General features: G+C 36.0%; 1 protein-coding gene across 4 annotated transcripts in view; it reads right to left on the bottom strand.

Annotated features, from left to right (window-relative positions):
- Teh1 (tipE homolog 1 phospholipid transfer protein) overlaps positions 1-21,077 on the bottom strand; it is a 507,587-nt gene that overhangs the window by 386,872 nt on the left and 99,638 nt on the right. The window contains exon 2 of one of the 4 annotated variants that reach the window (XM_073967251.1): positions 19,535-19,701. The exons of the other annotated variants lie outside the window; for them this stretch is intronic. The gene's annotated coding sequence lies outside the window, so the exon portion shown is untranslated. The remainder of the gene's footprint in view (positions 1-19,534; positions 19,702-21,077) is intronic. 4 annotated transcript variants of the gene reach the window in all.

Raw genomic sequence — 21,077 nt, 5'->3', positions numbered from 1 at the left:
GATTCAACTACTTCTTTGGCTACAAACAAAGATGTAGTTCGAAATCACTTTTATTATTTTTTGTATACAAATTACTTTTTATGGATGCAAACATATTGATATTATTATAATTAACAAGAAACAAATTATGTTCTTTGTCTTTTTAAGTTTTTTTTTTGCAAAATTTTGAAATTTTTAAAATGTGAAAATTTTATGAAATGGATTCAAATCGGACATTGTCAAAATGTGAAGAACGGACTGCATTTTTCATGACTCTGCGTGGACTGCTTCAAAAAAAGCTATTCAATCACTACTTCACAAATAACAACTTCAAATAAATTTTGCTGGGATGTGACATTAAAAGGAAAATCCTTATATGTAGTTACTAAAACGTATTAAATTGAATAAATCAAATAATTATTATTTGAAGAAACTATATGAAGAAACTATATGCCTTAGCTTAGTCCTTTACGACCATTCGTTTAAAGTTAGTTTTGTTAATGCTGAAGGGGCGACAATGGTAGGACCAGTAGATGTGTAAGTTGGGTAGATGTGTGTATATCGAGTTGTGTAAATATTTCACTGTCCCAATTCTTAAAAGTATGTGTGATTTTAAACCAACGATTTGATCGATTGGTACTGTATAGTGAACTTTATCTTTCAATTGAACTAGATTGGCACAACTCTAGCTGCACATCAAAAAATATCCTGGAACACCTAAGCGCAAAGTGAAGGGTTGAAAAGTAAGCAAAATATGTGGACCAACTGCAGAAAGAGACGGGGATTCTGTCAGTTAGGCAATATAACATGTTGCTCACAAAACAGTTCCTCCTGACACCACATCTGCCTGATCATCACAATCATCAAATTGTGATATAGATTCCAACGGCATGGCACAGTCAGAAGGGACTACAGTTGATTCGAGTTTAGATAAGTTTTTATTTAATATTACATAAAATCTTACATATAAGGTGATTCGATAAAAAACCTTACGCACAAAATAATTTTAAAATGTTTATTTATATTTTTGGGCAATTTTAGAAACCACTGCAAACATATATTATAGAACACAAGCTTCAGAACCACCCCCCATACCATTGCTATCGCAAACGATTCGTTTTCGAATGTTTTTCGATAGTTTTGCTGATATTTTGTTCGAAAACGACACACGAGAACGAATTGAAAACGATTCATTCGTCGCTCAGTTTGTGGCAGGAAATCCTTCGAATTCGAATATCGTTAATAATATTATTAGCGAATGAAAGATGATAGTTTTTACGATAGTGGCTAAAAACACTTTTTGTGGAGTTTCTTGATGTTTTTGTTATGTACCTTTTCCGTTTTTATTTCTTTATATTTGCAACTCGATATTTAACTGTTGATAAACATTGTTGTCTTGTGTTTGGCAACCTACCCATATGTTGTCTTTATCAACACTTATTGTCTATATTATACGTAGCATTTATATCGAAATTATTTAAAAAAAGCAAATGGGAATTTTTTACAAACAATATATATATATATATATATATTTTTTTTTTTTTTTTTTTTTTGAAACAAACAAATTTTCAAAGTAAAAAATGTTTCTCGAAACAATTTTTCTTGTGAAGAAAAAACATTCGTCAAATGTTCGAAAACGATATCGTTTTTAAACTTTTGACGAACAAAAGAACAACGTGCTTGTGTACACACGAAAAACATTTGCCAATTCTTCGAATGTGATATCGTTTTCGAAAGTTGTGCCGAACATTCGAATAATATCCGCAATTGGTATGAGGGGCACATACATATATGTTCATATCGCCACCTGAAATGCCCAAAAACGTATCCTTCAACGTAACCCTTTGAGGGTTACGTCTTTGGGCATTTCAGGTGACGACATGTAACATTACCAGGATCATCAAACGCCCAAGAAAGTTAAGAATTCACGTTGTCATTGGAGCGGATTAATCTCAGTGAGAGGTTGTCTTTTTTTGCGGAAGGAGTTGTATAAGACTTGCACAACCTTAATCGCACGCTCACAGTATTGCTTTCTTCATGGTAAGAAATTAATGAACAGATTTTACGCAACCTGTCTCGGGTTTCAGGCATCCGTATAAACGCAAGTAGGGCTATACTAGCACGAGAATTACATCATTCATTGCAGATGTTAGGATCTACTTAAACTTTGCAAAATGGATCGCACTCCTCTCAGTGAAGTGACAGAAGAAAAACTTCATAACGTCTCTGCACTGCAAAGTCTGCAGCCGCCTGTCTCTTCAATCCACACTTTACCATTGCTGAAGGCTGCTTTCAATTGACCATAATTTCCCATAAAATTCTACAAAAGGGCCTCCCAGGGGTCTTTTATTGATAGAAGTCCCCTACAAGCGTTTTCTATAGATAAAAATACCCTTAAAGTGGTCTTCTATAGACAGTAGTCATCTCAAAGGGGTATTCTATAGACAGAAGTCCCCTAAAAGGGGACTGTCTATGAACAGAAGTCCCCTTTAAGGGGTTTCTATAGACAGAAGTCCCTTTAAAAGGGTCTTCTGTAGATTGATGTCTTCCTTCTAGGGTCGTCTACACATAGAAGTAACCCTAAAGGATCTTTTATTGACTGAATTCCCCCTAAAGGTGTCTTCTATACAAGAAAGTCCCCATGAAGGGGTCTTCTATAGATAGAAGTCCGCCTAAAGGGTCTTCTATAGATAGAAGTCCCCCTAAAGAGTCTTCTATTCATAGAAGCTCCCTAAAATGGTATTCTATACATAGAAGTCCCACTGAAAGTATCTTCTATACATATACGTTTCAGTAAAGAGTTATTCTACCTATAAAAATCACCCTAAAGGGGTATTCTATAGAAAGAAGTGCCCCTAAAAGTGTCTTCTATACATAGAAGTCCCCCTAAAGGGTTCTTCTATAGATAGAAGGGTTCTTCTAAACATAGAAGTCCCACTAAAAGGGACTTCTATACATAGAAGTCCACCTAAATGGGTCTCCTATACATAGAAATCCCCCTAAAGGGATCTCCTATACATAGAAATCCCCCTTAATGGATCTTCTATACATAGAAGTCCCCCTAAAGGTGTCTTCTATATATAGGACTACCCCTAAAGGGCTCTCCTATACATAGAAGTCCCCCTAAAGGGGTCTTCTATAGATAGTCCCCCTAAAGGTGTCTTCTATAGATAGAAACCCCCTATAGGGGTCTTCTATAGATAGAAGTCCCCCTAAATGGGTCTTCTATAGATAGAAGTTCCCCTAAAGGGGTCTTCTATACATAGAAGTCCCACTAAAGGGGTATTCTATAGATAGAAGTCCCCTAAAGAGGTCTTCTATAGATAGAAGTCCCCCTAAAGGGGTCTTCTATAGATAGAAGCCCCCCTAAAGGGGTCTTCTATATATAGTAGTCCCCCTAAAGGGGTCTTCTATAGATAGAAGTCCCCCTAAAGGGGTCTTCTATAGATAGAAGTCCCCCTAAAGGTGTCTTCTATAGATAGAAGTCCCCCTAAAGGGGTCTGCTATAGATAGAAATCCCCCCAAAGGGCTCTTCTATAGATCCCCCTAAAGGGGTCTTCTATAGATAGAAGTCCCCCTTAAGGTGTCTTCTATAGATAGAAGTCCCCCTAAAGAGGTCTGCTATAGATAGAAATCCCCCTAAAGTGGTCTTCTATAGATAGAAATCCCCCTAAAGGGGTTTTCTATAGATAGAAGTCCCCCTAAAGGGATCTTCTATAGATAGAAGTCCCCCTAAAGGGATCTTCTATAGATAGAAGTCCCCCTAAAGGGGTCTTCTATACATAGAAGTCCCACTAAAGGGGCCTTCTATACATAGAAGTCCCACTAAAGGGGTCTTCTATAGATAGAAGTCCCCCTAAAGAGGTCTTCTATAGATAGAAGTCCCCCTAAAGGGGTCTTCTATAGATAGAAGTCCCCTAAAGGGGTCTTCTATAGATAGAAGTCCCCCTTAAGGTGTCTTCTATAGATAGAAGTCCCCCTAAAGGGGTCTGCTATAGATAGAAGTCCCCCTAAAGGGGTCTTCTATAGATATAAGTCCCCCTAAAGGGGTCTTCTATAGATAGAAGTCCCCTAAAGGGGTCTTCTATAGATAGAAGTCCTCCTAAAGGGGTCTTCTATAGATATAAGTCCCCCAAAAGGGGTCTTCTATAGATAGAAGTCCTCCTAAAGGGGTCTTCTATAGATATAAGTCCCCCAAAATGGGTCTTCTATAGATATAAGTCCTCCTAAAGGGGTCTTGTATATATAGAAGTCCCCCTAAAGGGGTCTTCTATAGATATAAGTCCCCCTAAAGGCATATGCTATAGATAGAAGTCCTCCTAAAGGGGTCTAATATACATAGAAGTTCCCCTAAAGGTGTCTCCTATACCTATAAGTCTCAGTAAAGTGTTCTTCTACCTATAGAAATCACCCTAAAGGGGTATTTTATAAACAGAAATCCCCTTAAAGGTGTCTTCTATACAAGAAAGTCCCCCTGAAGTTGTCTTCTGTCCCCCTAAAGGGGCCTTCTATAGATAGAAGTCCCCCTGAAGGGGTCTTTTATAGATAGAAGTCCCCTAAAGGAGTCTTCTATAGATAGAACTCCCACTAAAGGGGTCTTCTATAGATGGCGGTCCGAACAAGGGGTCTTCTATAGATAGAAGTCCGATTAAGGGGTCTTCTATAGATAGAAGTCCGATTAAGGGGTCTTCTATAGATAGAAGTCCCCCTAAAGGGGTCTTCTATACATAGAAGTTTCAGTAAAGGGTTCTACTACCTATAGAAATCACACTAAAGGGGTATTTTATAGAAAGAAGCCCCCCTAAAGGTGTCTTCTATAGATAGAACTCCCCCTTAAGGGGTCTTCTATATATAGAAGTCGACTTAAAGGGGTCTTCTATACATAGAAGTCGCCCTAAAGGGGTCTTCTATACATAGAAGTCGCCCTAAAGGGGTCTTCTATACATAGCAATCGCCCTAAAGGGGTCTTCTATACATAGAAGTCCCCCTAAAGGGGTCTTCTATACATAGAAGTCCCCCTAAAGGAGTCTTCTATACATAAAAGTCCCCCTAAAGGGGTCTTCTATACATAAAAGTCCGCCTAAAGGGGTCTTCTATACATAGAAGTCCCCCTAAAGGAGTCTTCTATACATAAAAGTCCGCCTAAAGGGGTCTTCTATACATAGAAGTCCCCCTAAAAAGGTCTTCTACACATAGAAGTCCCCCTAAAGGGATCTTCTATACATAGAAGTCCCCTTAAAGGGGTCTTCTAAACATAGAAGTCTCCCTAAAGGGGTCTAATATACATAGAAGTCCTCCTAAAGAGTTTTCTATTCACAGAAATCCCCCTAAATGGGTCTACTATACATAGAAGTCCCCCTAAAGAGTTTTCTATTCACAGAAGTTTCCCTAAATAGTGAAGTAGAAGTCCCCATAAAGGGGTCTTCCATAGATAGAAGTCCCCCTATATATGTAAGTCCCCTAAACGGGACTTCTATAAATATAAGTCTCCCTTACACATGTCTTCTATAGTTAGAAGTCGTCCTATTCTAAGTCCAAGAAAAGCCCACATCTAATGTTCAACTCGACGTAATTCACCATTCTACCACAAAAGCGCGTCCGTATTACCCAAATAAGAAGTACTCCTAAAGGATTCTTTTACAGATAGAAGTGCCCTTAATGGGGTCTTCTATAGATACAAATCCCCCAAATGGGTTTTTTTAGAGAGCAGTTACCCTAAAAAGAGTCATCTATAGATTGATGCCTTTTGTTATGCTTCCTTTTGATCGTTGATTGTCGCTTACAATTTTTGTGTTTTAACTTTTTGTTTTTTTAATAGTTAGTGTTTCTTTACTTTGGAACCCCAGTGCGTATTCGTCTTATTAATTATTATAATATCAATCATACGCTTTCATATTCGAATGTTAAGAAATAAATAATATAAATAAAACAAAAAGTTAAACACACAAAAAATTGCTTATCTCATTTATCATTAACTAATTTTGTTGTTCTTTACTACTTTCAGAAGTTTTCTCAATTTTTTTCGTAATAGAAAATATTTTTACTATTTGCCAGCCATTTGATAACCGGTAAAAGTTAATTTTATAAATTCAGTTCGAAAAAAAGTTGAACAGTTAAAAATCTCCGATTTTCTCTACATTTACCGTATTATGAAGTGACCAAAATACCAAATGTATGTTCGTCTTCCCACAAAATCGAATTAGTACATAAGAACCACTGAATAATTTTGGTATATAACAGCGCTCTTATCGTCTTGTTGACTATAAGGATGTTTCAACAGTACCAAACGTCCAAAGCTGCCTCAAGTCATGTCTGTACTCCGAAATTCATAAGTTTCTGTTTAGAACATCCCACCTTGTGATTAGTGATTATTAGAAAATCTTGCTAATGTATTGAAATGTGGGCAAAATATCAGTTGTGTTCGATAATATGAAGGGTCGAACGTTGCAAGAAGTTACAGAGATCTTCGTAAAAGTCGGAAAAGGATCTACTAAATTGGGTTTGACACTGTATATTATTATTTTTTACATTGCCTTAAATATTACGCCGAGATGTTCACACGCCACTGAAAATTTTAATGTTGTTTTGCCAGAGTTTAAAACCCTCCCCGGCGCATATTTTAATTCTTCCGGTCCAATCAGTATCGAAAAAAAATATTGTATATGCATTTGCCTCAAAATTCCGATTGGAACATTTTCCCTAACGAGATTTTTATACCCTCAGCCTTTAGGCTAAAGAGGGTATTTACACTTTGATACGACCAAAAATGTGCCTCATCGAAATAATGGTTTTAGACCCCAAGTATGTTTGTACGATATCCGTTTCAGACAATTTTGAGTAGATCTAGCAATGTCCGTCCGTCCGTCTGTCTGTCTGTCTGTCTGTCTGTCCGTCTGTCTGGCTGGCTGGTGCGCACGATAACTCTCGAACGGATCAATCGATTCGGTTCAAATTTTGGGTATCGAGATATTTTGTCCAGATTCGATTTAAGTTCGAAGATGGGAAATATAGGTCCACTCCTTCAGGTACCTCCCCCACAAATGTTCAAAAATTGTCGCAAAACTTGTGCGCACGATAACTCTTGTAGGAAATAACCGATTTGGTCCATACTTTGATCATCGTGTAATTTCTACCAAACTTAGATGAGGTTCGAATATGGACTCAATCGGTCCACTCCTTCGGGTACGTCCCACACAAAATTTCGGATAAGTTCAATTTAGGACCTGGTCTCGAATCGCTTTGATTTTTGTTTACGCAAGTTGTATTCGCTGTCCTCTTTACGACGCTGTAAGTTTCATTAGGGGCAAGTCCACACTTCCTGAGAAAATAGCCTGAAAGTTACAAAAACCCCTATGACACCGTGTGTAGTGGTTGGAGCGCAAGATAACTCTAGAACGGATCTGCCGATTCGTTCCAAAATTTGGCTTTCGTAATATTTTGTCCAAACTTAGTTCAAGTTCAAAGATAGATTATATCGGTCCACTCCTTCCGGTACCTCCCCCACAAAAGTTCGAAAATGTTCGGAAAATTTGTGCGTACGATAACTCTTGAAGGGAGTAACCGATTTGGTCCATACTTTGCACATTATGAAATTTCTACCAGACATAGATGAGGTTTCAATATGGACTCAATCGGTAAACTCCTTCGAGTACCTCCCACACAAAATTTCGGAAAAGTTCAGTTTAGGACCTGCTCTCGAATCGCCTTGGTTTTTGTTGTAACATCTTGTATTCACTGTACAAGTTTCATCAGGGGCAAGTCTATACTTCCTGAGAAAATAGCCTGAAAGTTGCAAAAGGCCCCTATGACACCGTATGTAGAGGTTGGAGCGCAAGATAACTCTCGAACGGATCTGCCGATTCGGTCCAAAATTTTGCCTTCGTAATAGTTTGTCCAAACATAGTTTAAATTCGAAGATAAGCCATATCGGTGAACTCCTTCCGGTACCTCCCCTACAAAAGTTCAAAAATGTTCGGAAAAATTGTGCGCACGATAACTCTTGAAGGGAGTGACCGATGTAATCCATACTTTGCACATCCTAATATATCTACCAGATATAGATCAGGTTCGAATATGGACTATATTTGTCTACTCCTTCTAGTACCTCTCACACAAAATTTCGTATAAGTTCACTTTAAGACCTGCTATCGAATCACTTTGATTTTTTTTTTTTTTTTTTTTTTTTTTTTTTTTTTTTAAAGTTTTTGCCTTTTTAGGGGCGAAGGCCATTATTTGTGAGATTTAATTAATTTAATTTTGATTTTTGTTGAAGCGATTTGCATTCTCTACCTCCATTACGACTGTAAAAGTTTTTTCAGGGCAAGACCATATTTCTTGCGAAAACAGCCCGAAAGGTGTAAAAAACCCCTATGTCACCATATATGGCGGTCGGAGAGCACGATAACTCTCGAACTGTTCAACCGCTTTGGTCCAACATTTGGTCTTCATCATATTATATCCAAACTTAGTTTCATGGGGCAATTCCGGTCCACAACTTCCGGTACTTCTCCCCAATATTTAAAAAATGTCACTAAAATGCTACGACGATATATCACTTGAATGGGGCAAACAATTTGGTCCGAACTTTAGATCTTCTAATATTTTGTCAAAATTTAGTCTAACTTCTAAAATGGCCCATATCGGCCCTCCCTAAGGGCATCTCCCCATAAAAGTTCATCATTTGTGTCTTGTGCAGTTAATTCCTAATCCACATTTTTGCCGGCAAGTTCGAATTTTTTGGCTAATGTTACCAGCCCACACCACTTGGCATTTATGTTGAAATAATGTTGTTATTGTTGTTGTGTTTGCTGGTAGTATTTGAGGATAATTGTAATGTTGTGCGGTTGGTATATGTGTGTGTGTTTGTTTGTGGGTGCTTGTAGCTTTTGGGAGTTGGTTTTCCTTTTTTCAAGCTGTGGTTATTCTGTTGATGTTGGCATTGGTTTTCGGTCTATTGGAATTAGATTGCGTGACTTTGAGATGTTGGTCAACCAGCTAGTCAGTCCCCTCCAACCCCAACAGCAACAAAACCCGCTAGTCACTCTTCACAACAAAGTCATTTATTTATTTAATTTCTTTTTTTCTGTTATTCTTTCTAGTTTTTCTATTTGTATTTATTTTTTATGTTTTTCCATTATTCTTTGTTTTGCTTATTTTTTTTTTTTGCCGCTACATCGTTTGTTTTTAGCCGAGTTGTGGTTTGCTTGCTTATTGCTGTGTTTTTGTTTTTTGCTCATTAGATACACAGGACTGTTATAATGCCATCAAGTTTATGGTGTTTAACATGTGGGTGTAACACGCACATGAATGTCGTCGACAGACGTCGGCGGCCGAGTCGAGGCGGCAACAGCGACAAACACACATACCTGACAAACAATTTTATCGTCATTCCACATGTGTCATAGTTTAAAAATACTCATACATACGTACATACATATGTATTTACGAACATATTTATATTATTTATTATGTGTGTATAATGTACACATGTGTGTGGGTATGTGTGTTTTGCAATTCCCTTTTGGCACAGTGGCAACCAATTTCTAATTTATATAATTATTCAAAATTTAATGAGTGAAGAAGGATTTTATTATTGCCCAGAAAATTAAATATATTTTTTATCAAAATCAAAGAATCGAGTTGAGCCTAATGATAATTTTTCATTTGTAAAACTGTGCTAGACCAAAATGTAACCAATTCCGTTTTGTTGGAGTCCATGGAACACATTTGTTTTTTGAGTCACTTCATAAAGTGATTTTATAACTATAAAATTAGAGAAAAACATGATTTCTTAGATTTTCAACTTTAAACAACGGATTTCTTCAATTTTTGTTTTTTTCTTCAGAAGGGTCGAAACTTATCTTCCAAACAATTCGAATATTTTTAAAATGTATTAACAAATGGCTAAGTTTAAGTGTTGGAAGTGTGAAAAACGCATTAAAAGCGGAAAAAATGTCTTTCCGTTGGCTCCAAGCTGTGTTGAAGATACCAAATACTATAAGTAATTACTACTACGAAAACAGAAATTAATTAAGCTTTCGAAAATGAGAGAAAAATAAAAAAATGGTTTGTGTTTCAACTTTTTATTTTTTATTAATATTTTGTATTTTTTAACGTGGCTTTAATCAGGAATCTCCTCCACTGTCTTCATTATAATTATATGAATGGATTATACAGCCACAGACATATAAACACCTTCTTTACATATTCAATGAGCAAAGACAATGGCAAAAAACACTGACTCACGCACACCTTCAACAGAACACCTCATTCCAATAATGACGGCTATATAAATGTAAAGGAAGAGTAAGAGAGTAACAGCTATGCATGTCTAGGGTAGAACATTAGTGATGCAGGTTTTGAGGGATTTGAAGCAAATATTAATTTTGGTCGGAATATTTCTACTGGAAAAATTATATATCTGCCGGTTTTCTTTACAGAGAAAGCTTAATTTACCGATATCACCGCTTAGTTATTACAAGGCGCTCCAACAAGAAACAAAACATGGATTTTGCGACAGAGGCTGAGACATCTGCACAGATAAAATCCGAATTATTTAACATCAAACAGAGATCAAAGATACACAAGGCGCTAGAACAATTCTTTTCTAGCCAATATAGTCCGGTCAAAATAAACATGCGTATAAGGGGGAAATAGCAAAAATTCCCACAAAGCTGAATTTTGGTGGAGAGCTAGGGTTAGTCATTAGAAACAACGTCCTAATAGTCCCCATCGATCCCATGTGTGCAAAACAAGTTATTCGGGGTCAAAGGTCATTTTTGGAGGCATTATTCAGTTTTTTTAATTTTTCTCAAAAACGCGATCTAAAGGTCAAATAAAAAATTAGCCGCGTAAGTACATTATGAGGCGAACCGGTTAAAGTAACGACACTATGTGTTAGATACTTCCGTAAGCTTTCAAACGATATCCACTTTGCAGTAATCGGTTCAGTAGAACCGGGTCTAAACCGACTTTTAAATTTGGCCTTTCTGGTCGAATAACCGGCGAACCGGATCCGCAACCGTTGAAAATTATACATTTCCGTAATCAGCGCAACAAACCCTACCTTCGGACAAAACTTGAAAAAATCGCAGAGGCTATCGAATTTACATGTGGGTTAAATGGGCTATTTTTGCATAGAATGACTCTAACATTGAATAACTCTACTAAACACGCTCCGATTTTGTTGGATTTTTTTAGAAGATAGCTATAATTTCGCTCTTCAATAAAATATATATTTTTTGGGGGACAAACCCGATTACTTCGCTTATTTTAGCCGGTTCGTCTGAATATGTGCATATTTCCCTTATAAGTGCATAAAAATCATGTGTTTTTTAGAACAGCTATATCGCAAGAATGGTTCCATCTAGGAAAAAATTATTAAGGTCAAACTTGTAGATAATTTTCCTGTCTACAATATTTACTTTAGTCGCTTTTTCATTAGATCAACCGTTTTCAAAAAATCGATGGGGACTTTTAGGACAATGCTTCTAATGGCAAACCCTAGCTCTACACCAAAAATCAGCTCTGTGGGAATTTTTGCTATTTCAATGTCTATTTTGACCGGACTAATATTGGAAATGAGAATATTTGACCCAGCTGCCAGAAAATTACAGAATGGGATTGATAGACTTCCGATATGTGGATCAGAATTTTTGAGATTTAAGCCATGGTGCTCTTGAACCAATTTTAAATGGAAGGTGCTTACACCTGGGAAGTTTTTGCGGATTCAGAAACTACAATGTTCATCGATGAAAAAAATAAAAAAAAAACAAAAAATCGACTGAGCGCTTTTTAAATAAATCGCGATTCAAGTTGTCATTTTCAATGGTTTTTAGGTTTTCACAATTTTGCTTGGGAACCGCAAGTCCTATAGAAATGGAACTAAAGAAAATGCTGTAGCTATGAAAATTCTCTACAATATTGACTTTTATGATATCTTCGTAGTTCTTACCGTTATTGAGTTATAAAAGTTAAAATTGGGACAATGGATTGACTGTATCACCTCCTTATAAAAAATGTCACGACTGCAATTTCCCAACTTTAACTTATATATTTCAAAAATGGTACAACTTAGGAAAAAATTACGAAAGCCAATCTTGTAAAGAATCTTCACAGCTACAACATATTCTTTAATCCCTTTTCGAAAAGATTTGCAGTTTTCAAACTAAATCCTGAAGACCTAAGAAAAAATCTGAAAGTCTAATCTGAACCTCCATATCTCAAAAATGGTAAAACCTAGGAAAATATCAAAATGCCAATCTTGTAGAGAATTTTCACTGTTACAACATTTTCTTTACATTTAAAGTTAGTTAAGGTGCACTGTGCATAACATTGTACTATAAGGCGGCGATACTGTCAGTCCATTGTCCTAATTTCAACTTCAATATCTCAATAACCGTAAAAATACGAAAATATCATAAAAGTAAATCTTGTAGAGAATTTTCACTGCAACAACATTTTCTTTAGTCCCATTTCGATTGGACTTGCGATTTGCAAGCAAAATCGCAAAAAAATAAAAAACACTTAAAAATGTCAACTTGAATCGCGATTTCATTACCTCGCTTTTCAGAGGTTCCAAGTGGCTTGAATACACATCGAAAATTGTGGAATTTCGTCCTGGTAAATGACTAGCGTGGTGCAGAGCTGACAGAGCAAATTTACAGCCACAAGATTATGAGGATGGGGTTATTCATAAAGGTGCAATTTGGTGCGAAAAGCTCTCTGATTGTTATTCACCTGGGAATAGTAAGAAGTGAAGGCAGCTATTGTGAGAAGGCGGTCATCTGAGTAACCTGGTGCAGCGTCTAAGGTAAGTAGGCTCGCAGCTGAAACTCAAATGACTTTGCACATGCATGCCTAAATGCCGTTGGCACTTGGATCGGATACTGTGGCCTAATCAGCCACAAATCTCAAAGTAAATGTTTAACGAAACAGCAGTAGCTAGAACTCCACTCGGAATGATACACTAAATATATTTATTATGTATATAAGCGAATAAAAATAATAACAAAAAAGTTTTTGACCGCGAATAAAGCACCCACACCAGAATTAGTGGAGAGTGACACAGTAAGCCAGACACATCCATCGTATCACCTAACAATCCGTCATTTCACATGCGTCAGACCATCTCCCTATTATCGTCTCTATCAGTAAACCCACCGACTGAATCTTGAGGAATACAACAGGCTGAAAAGTTTATAAGTCACCGCTGCAAAAACACAACCAAGTCTTCTGGTGTTCGGTTTTCGGATTTCCTGGTTATCATCACAGCTGAAGCCGTTCGCCATATACTTTATGGGCGAAAATAAAACGGCCATTAATTTTCCTGTAGATACGGCGGGATAAGCGAATGAGCGTGATTAACTTCTTCGAATCGTCCCTAATGATCTCTGAGTCAGGGAAATTAAATCCTCTAAGTCAATGAATTAACAACGGGTTGATCTGAAATGTTGCCACTTTGAAATCGGAATTAATATACTCTACATAATGAAGAAGGGAAATTATAGGACTTCATTCAAATTAGGCGAGGTCACGATGACTGGTCCGAAGAAAGACAGGGCAATGAAAACAGTCTTACGTTGCAAACCATTTTTTGTCTGCCAAGGAGGTAACTACACAGTCTACAATGGATGATGTCGCAAATTTTTAGAAAAGCAAAATAATTCAATACACTGATTATGATAAAGCTTCTCGATGTACCAAGAGATGAGTACCTTACCACTGATGCAATTCCTTAAGGGGTTACCTCTACTTGTCACTTTCAAAAAATCGAAAAAATATTATTGGCTTATTTTGATGGCCTGCACAACTAGGGGCAACCCCTTAAGTTATAAACAACTATCGCATTGTGGTTCAGAAATCGATTTTCCTGACCAAAACCCCAATTTTTGTCGTTACCGATTATCAATTTCCATATGGGATTCGATAGTAAACATATTTAAACTGAGGAAACCAAAAAATTAGTTCAAAATATTCGAAGGTTTGGGCGTGGCTTACACCCAAAGACGACAATTTGTTGCCGTCATTTTTGCAAATTTCTGGAGAAATAAATAGCTATTTGCCGGAAACTATAACAGATATTGTGTTCATTGTTTTGTTGTTAGGTAGGTAGGTTTCTTTGTCTTTAAGAACCGTTTCAATAAATTACCGTAGTTTTACACGAAGTGAGCTATTTTATTTTCCTCAGGTACTAAATTTTAGTGAAATTCCAACTTTAGTGGACAAGAACTTTTAGGGAACAGCTTGGAACAAAGTTCCGTTTTCACAAAATGATGATCGCCCAGTTCCGTCCGTTTAACACTTTTTTAAGTTTCGCATTAAATTATACCTTTTATACATTTTTTATACCCTCAGCATTTATGCTAACTAGGGTATATACCCGTATGATAGCAAAATGTGCCTCATCGAAATAATGTTTTTAGACCCCAATTATTTTTGGACGAAATATGTTTCAGACAATGTGGAGTCGATTTAGCCATGTCCGTCCGTCTGTCTGTCTGTCTGTCTGGCTGGAGCGCACGATAACTCTCGAACGGATCAACCGATTCGGTCCAAAATTTGGCTTTCGTAATATTTTGTCCAAACTTAGTTTAAGTTCGGAGATGGGTTATATCGGTCCACTCCTTCCGGCACCAAAAGCTCAAAAATGTTCGGAAAATTTCTGCGCACGATAACTCTTGAAGAAAGTAACCGATTTAACTTAGATGAGGTTCCAATATGGACCCAATCCGTCCACTCCTTCGGGTAACTCCCACACAAAATTTCGGAAAAGTTCAGCTTCGGACCTGCTCTTGAATCGCTTTGATTTTTGTTGTAGCAACTTCTATTCACTGTCCTCTACACGACAGTACAAGTTTCATCAGGGGCAAGTCCATACTTCCTGAGAAAAAAACCTGAAAGGTGCAACAAACCCCTATGACACCGTCTGTAGAGTTGGAGCACAAGATAACTCTTGAACGGATCTGCCGATTCGGTCCAAAATTTGGCCTTCGTAATAAATTGTCCAAACTTAGTTTAAGTTCGAAGATAAGCCATATCAGTCCACTCCGGGTACATCAGAGGTCGAAAATGTTTGGAAAAATTGTGCGCATGATAACTCTTCATGGTAGTGACCGATTTGGGCCATACTTTACACATCCCAATATATCTACCAAATATATATCAGGTTCGAAAATGGACTACATTTGTCCACTCCTTCGGGTACCTCCCACACAAAATTTTGGATAAGTTCACTTTAAGAACTGCTCTGGAATCACTTTGATTTTTATTGAAGCAACTTTCATTCGCTGCCTCAATTGCGAAGGAAAAAGTTTTTTCAGGGGCAAGTCCATACTTCTTGAGAAAACAGCCCAAAAAGTGTAAAACCCCTCTATGGCACCATGTAGTGGCTGGAGAGCACGACAATTCTCGAATCAAGTACTGAGTTGATCCACACTTTGCATATCTTAATATTTATTCGAATATTTGATGAAATTGTAGGTCCACTCTTTCCGGTACCTCCCCTACAAAAATTCGAAAATATTAGCTAAAATAGTACGCTCGATATCTCATAAACAGAGCAACCCGATTAAGGGTCTGTGCGAAGATCCCTTGCAAATTTTTACCTAGTGGTCCTGTTGTGCCAAAGGAACTCTATGGAACTATTTACTTCACTTCGCAGTTCCTATGGCACACATTTTTTCTTTGAACAAACTGCGTATACTTAACACACACGTTGCATTTTATGATGTTACTCATACGTTTTGAAACTAGTACAAGAAACTAGGAACTAGATTACCCAACTCTATTGGTGTTTGACCTTTTTATACCCTCAGCATTTATGCTATCGAGGGTATATACACTTTCACACGGCCAAAATGTGCCTCATCGAAATAACGGTTTTAGACCCCAAGTATGTTTGGACGAAATCCGTTTCAGACAATTTGGAGTCGATTTAGCAATGTCCGTTCGTCTGTCTGGCTGGTGCGCACGATAACTCTCGAACGGATTAACTGATTTGGTCCAAAATTGGCTTTCGTAATAGTTTGTCCAAACTAAATTTAAGTTCGACCATTCCCTCGGGTACCTCCACCACAAAAGTTCAATTTTGTTCGCAAAAATTATGCGCACGATAACTCTCGAAGGGACAAGCCGATTTGGTCCATACTTTGCACATTGTAATATTTCTACCAGACATAGATAAAGTTTGAATATGGACTATATCGGTTCACTACTTCGGGTATATCACACACAAAATTTCGGAAAAGTGCAGTTTAAAACCTCCTCTCGAATCCTTTTAATTTTTTTTTTAAAGCAACTTGTATTCGCTGCCCCCATTACTACGGTTCAAGTTTTTTTAGGGGCATGTCCATACTTCCTGAGAAAATTACATAAAAGCTGTAAAAACCCGTAATGTCGTAGATGGAGCGCGCAGCAACTCTCGAACGGATAAACCGATACTATCCAAAATTTGGTTATTGTATTTCGCTGAAATGGTGCGCACGGATAACTACCGAAGGCAGTAACCGCTTTGATCCATAGTATGCACATAGTAATATTACTACGAGACATAGATCCGGTTAGAATATGGGCTATATATGTCAACTCCATCGGATACCTCCCACACCAAATTTCGGAAAAGTGCAGGTTAGGTCCTTCTCTCGAATTGTTTTGATTTTTCTTGCAACAGGTTGCACTCAATGTCCCTATTACGATGGTACAAGCTTTTTCAGTGGCAAGTCCATACTTCTTGACAAAATTATCCGAAAACTGTAAAAAAAATCCCCTATGGCCAGTATGTGTAGTGGCTGGTGTGCAGGACATTCTGTGTTGCTCCACTCTTTGCATATCGTAAAATTTCTTCGAATATTAGATGAAATTCGAAGATGGTTCTTATAGGTCCACTCCTTCCGATACCTCCCCACATAAGTTCGAAAATATTCCCTAAAATGGTAAGCGCAATATCTCATAAACGGAACAACCGATTTATGCTCAAAAGTGAGCCCTATCGGTCCATTCCTTAGGGTACCACCCACACATTTTTGTTTAAGTGCGGTTAGGATTCTGTGCGAGAATCCTTTGGAAATGTTTACCGAAGGTACTCCTAGTAGCCCTGTTTGGGGGCAACTCTATGTTTCCTGATATAATGGTCCTATCGAGAGAAATGAATACCAAAAGTTCATACGCCCAAAATTATGAAAACCTCCTAAATACAGAAGATTTGTGAGAAAAAGTGTTTCAATTCACACAGGCTGAGGGCCATCATTATATGTGTTCTTTTACTATCTGATGGATTTCAAAAGTCAAAATAAACCAATTTGGAGGCATTAAAAATAGAATTTTTACATTGAAAGTTTTTTGAGAAGCTCCTCCTTGAATTTCAATCGTCACTTTTAACTTTAAGTTAACCGGAACGCTATAAATCTGTTCGGTAAATCCAAACTATAACAAAAGAAGACTTATAATAATGGGGGTGAGTGTATATCTCTGTCGACAAAGCCGACTGATTCTTTTTTGCTTGTCTAATATGTAGTTAAAACATATGAAAAACTCAAAAACCCTCACATTTTGATGCAAAATATGAAACAAAACTCAACATTTTAACTTTGACCTTGATTTCCTCTGCAAGAACTAGAACGAATTTGAATGATTTTAATGCATCGGAAAGCTGATTGTGTTATTTGTCGGACAAAAAATCATGAACATATCTCTATCCGTTCAAAAATTGCAGAGCTTTGACCGGGTAAAAACGATTTTGAATCACTGTATATCGTGGGAATGCCGTCTTCGGATTACAACACCCATCTACTGTAGCAGAAGAACGTTAGTTGCCTCGACAAACCTACTCTTGTTTTTACTTCGTCGCCTCAATTTCTATTGGGCAAACATAGATGACAGCCTGCAGAACTGCATCTTCTCTACTGAAATATTAAGGAAATGAAAGCCAGCAAATCAATCCAAATCAGCATATTTGGGTCTCATGACCGTTGCTTGGTATGGTAACAAAATCTACAATGGCAACACTATTTACAACTCATACAAATCACAACAAGAAAAGAGAAGTGACAGAATCCACTACATACCCACACACAAAACATAAATACAAAAAATGCAAAGCCGAAAAAATGTTCCCGTGTTTCCCGTGCATTTGTGTGAGGCTGGATATGATCTCATTACTTTATTTAATATGCTATTTTATATGGATTTTTTCTTCTTTTTTAAATTTATTTTAAAAATAAAAAGCAAGAAATTGCACTCTAGTCTTTATCCATTATTCCACTACCACATTGACAATACAAATCCCACAACATGTTCACCTACACACATTTACATATAAGTGCACAAATGCAAATAATTTTATAAGTTATAGAGCCTTTTTTTACTGCAGCCAACAATAACAAGGCAAGTCGTAAAGAAAGAAATTAAAAATAATCATAGGCCACACATTAGACGTAGGACATGGGCCATAGGCCAGATATAGGCGGGCCATATCGTTTATAGAAACAATTATAAACTGAATTTGCATTTTATAGCAATAATTGAAACCGTTTTACACTTTCTCCTTTGAAATTGAAATTAAAACAAGTTGCCGAATTACGTATGCGTGTGTGTGTGGGTGGGGGTTTGCGGGAGTATGTAAATGCATGTATGAATGGAGGGTTAGTAAAATGCAAAAATATGTCAACCGTAAAATAAAATGTTTAATAAGTGTTCGGCCAAAAAAGTTCTTGGAATTTAGAAACAAAGTTATTAATATGTAAACTAATAAATTAACAAGCAAGTAGGTGGTTTGGACAACAGCAAAGAATGACTTTAAAAATAGAAATATTTTATAGTAACCTCGGCCGGACTGAAAGGTCACTGCCATAAGGAAAAAATATATTTTTTTAAAAATATAAATTATTAAGAGGTAATGCGACAACGAATATTAAGTTATTAAATGATCAAAGAAGCGAAGAAAGAAAAACTGCTGGTCTTCGAATGTTGCCCCAAGTATGTTGGAGTACCGTTAAATGTTGGCGGTTTCATAAGACGACAATTGAATGAAGGCGGCAATGGCCAAATAATGCTGGGTTTGCATGCATACTGTCGATAAACACCTCAACTAAATTCGAGGAATATTTTCTAAGTAACCTCCCTTTAAAAACTTCTTTAAAAGTTGTGTCAAACTATTTTCGAAAGGTCTTTCATCCACTTCACTTTACTAAACTTTAAATAAACCACAGAATTTGTTTTAATTTAAATTAATTGTTATCGGCAAAGCGAAGCGATTATTAAGAATCTAAGCATTTTTACTACAAAACAAATTTCAGTTATTCGATCTTTTCAAGTAAGGTGGACTGTATGACACCTTATTTCTTTACCACATTATCCGCTTAACGTTAAATCCTGTAATTTCCTCCACAATTTTTCTCAACACACATTTAACAACAACGAAAATAGAAATTAATTTAATTTTTCATTTGACAAATGTTTCAAATAAAAGTTAAAACCCACAAAAAAACTCAAAAACAACAACTTTCACATATACAAAAACCGGTAAAAATTACAACATTTGGCAATAAAAATGACTCACTTGCATGCTAACATTTAATATTGAATTTTGCCGCAAAAACTACTCACAAAACACACATCAAAAACAATTCAACAGCAGTGATGATGTTAGCTGCTGATGATGATGATGGCGGTGGTGGTGGTGGCGGTAACTAAAACCGCAACAACGACAACAACTAAACTGCAAAACTAAAAAAGATCTTTCATTAAAACTAAATTTAATTAAAACACGAATACACGAATTGTTCTGTGTAAAAGCAGGTACGTGTGTACATGTGGTGACCTGCAACTGTGGAACGATGACAAAATGGCAATGGTGAGGTGGTAGGTGAAGGCCACAATAATCATTGAAAAGTTTCTGGTTGTCTTTGTTTTTAGTAATTAAAAATTATTAAACTTTTTTAAAAACTTTAAATACGACGAAATCAAAATAAATATTTGAAGAAATCGTACAAGTACCGTGACAATGAATTGAAATTACAAAAATGAATTGAAATTACAAAACCAAGAGTTCGGTTATTCGGTGCGTATGCAAAATGAAAGGGGAGAAATTTTACGTTTTGGTGTACATGAGAATAGAGTGCAGTTCAATGTGCAAAAAATTCTTAAAAAATCCACGTTTTGATAGTTCCAAGAAAAATAATTTTTAAAAAATCCACGTTTTGATAGTTCCAAGAAAAATAATTTTTAAAAAATCCACGTTTTGATAGTCCTTGGAAAAATAATTTTTAAAAAATCCACGTTTTGATAGTTTTAGGAAAAATAATTTTTAAAAAATCCACGTTTTGATAGTTTTAGGAAAAATAATTTTTAAAAAATCCACGTTTTGATAGTTTTAAGAAAAATAATTTTTAAAAAAATCCACGTTTTGATAGTTTTAGGAAAAATAATTTTTAAAAAATCCATGTTTTGATAGTTTTAGGAAAAATAATTTTTAAAAAATCCACGTTTTGAAAGTTTTAGGAAAAATAATCTTTAAAAAATCCACGTTTTGAAAGTTTTAGGAAAAATAATTTTTAAAAAATCCACGTTTTGAAAGTTTTAGGAAAAATAATTTTTAAAAAATCCACGTTTTGAAAGTTTTAGGAAAAATAATTTTTAAAAAATCCACGTTTTGATAGTTTTAGGAAAAATAATTTTTAAAAAATCCACGTTTTGATAGTTTTAGGAAAAATAATTTTTAAAAAATCCACGTTTTGATAGTTTTAGGAAAAATAATTTTTAAAAAATCCACGTTTTGATAGTTTTAGGAAAAATAATTTTTAAAAAATCCACGTTTTGATAGTTTTAGGAAAAATAATTTTTAAAAAATCCACGTATTGATAGTTTTAGGAAAAATAATTTTTAAAAAATCCACGTTTTGATAGTCCTGGGAAAAATAATTTTTAAAAAATCCACGTTTTGATAGTCCTGGGAAAATAATTTTTAAAAAATCCACGTTTTGATAGTCCTGGGAAAAATAATTTTTAAAAAATCCACGTTTTGATAGTTCCAAGAAAAATAATTTAAAAAAATCCACGTTTTGATAGTTCCAAGAAAAATAATTTAAAAAAATCCACGTTTTG

The sequence above is a fragment of the Musca autumnalis genome, unplaced genomic scaffold, assembly GCF_047663935.1.
Source record: "Musca autumnalis isolate F117 unplaced genomic scaffold, ASM4766393v1 scaffold_1, whole genome shotgun sequence".
NCBI lineage: Eukaryota > Metazoa > Arthropoda > Insecta > Diptera > Muscidae > Musca > Musca autumnalis.
The sequence above is the reverse complement of the archived record's forward strand: the minus strand, read 5'-3'. Positions and strand labels throughout refer to the sequence as shown.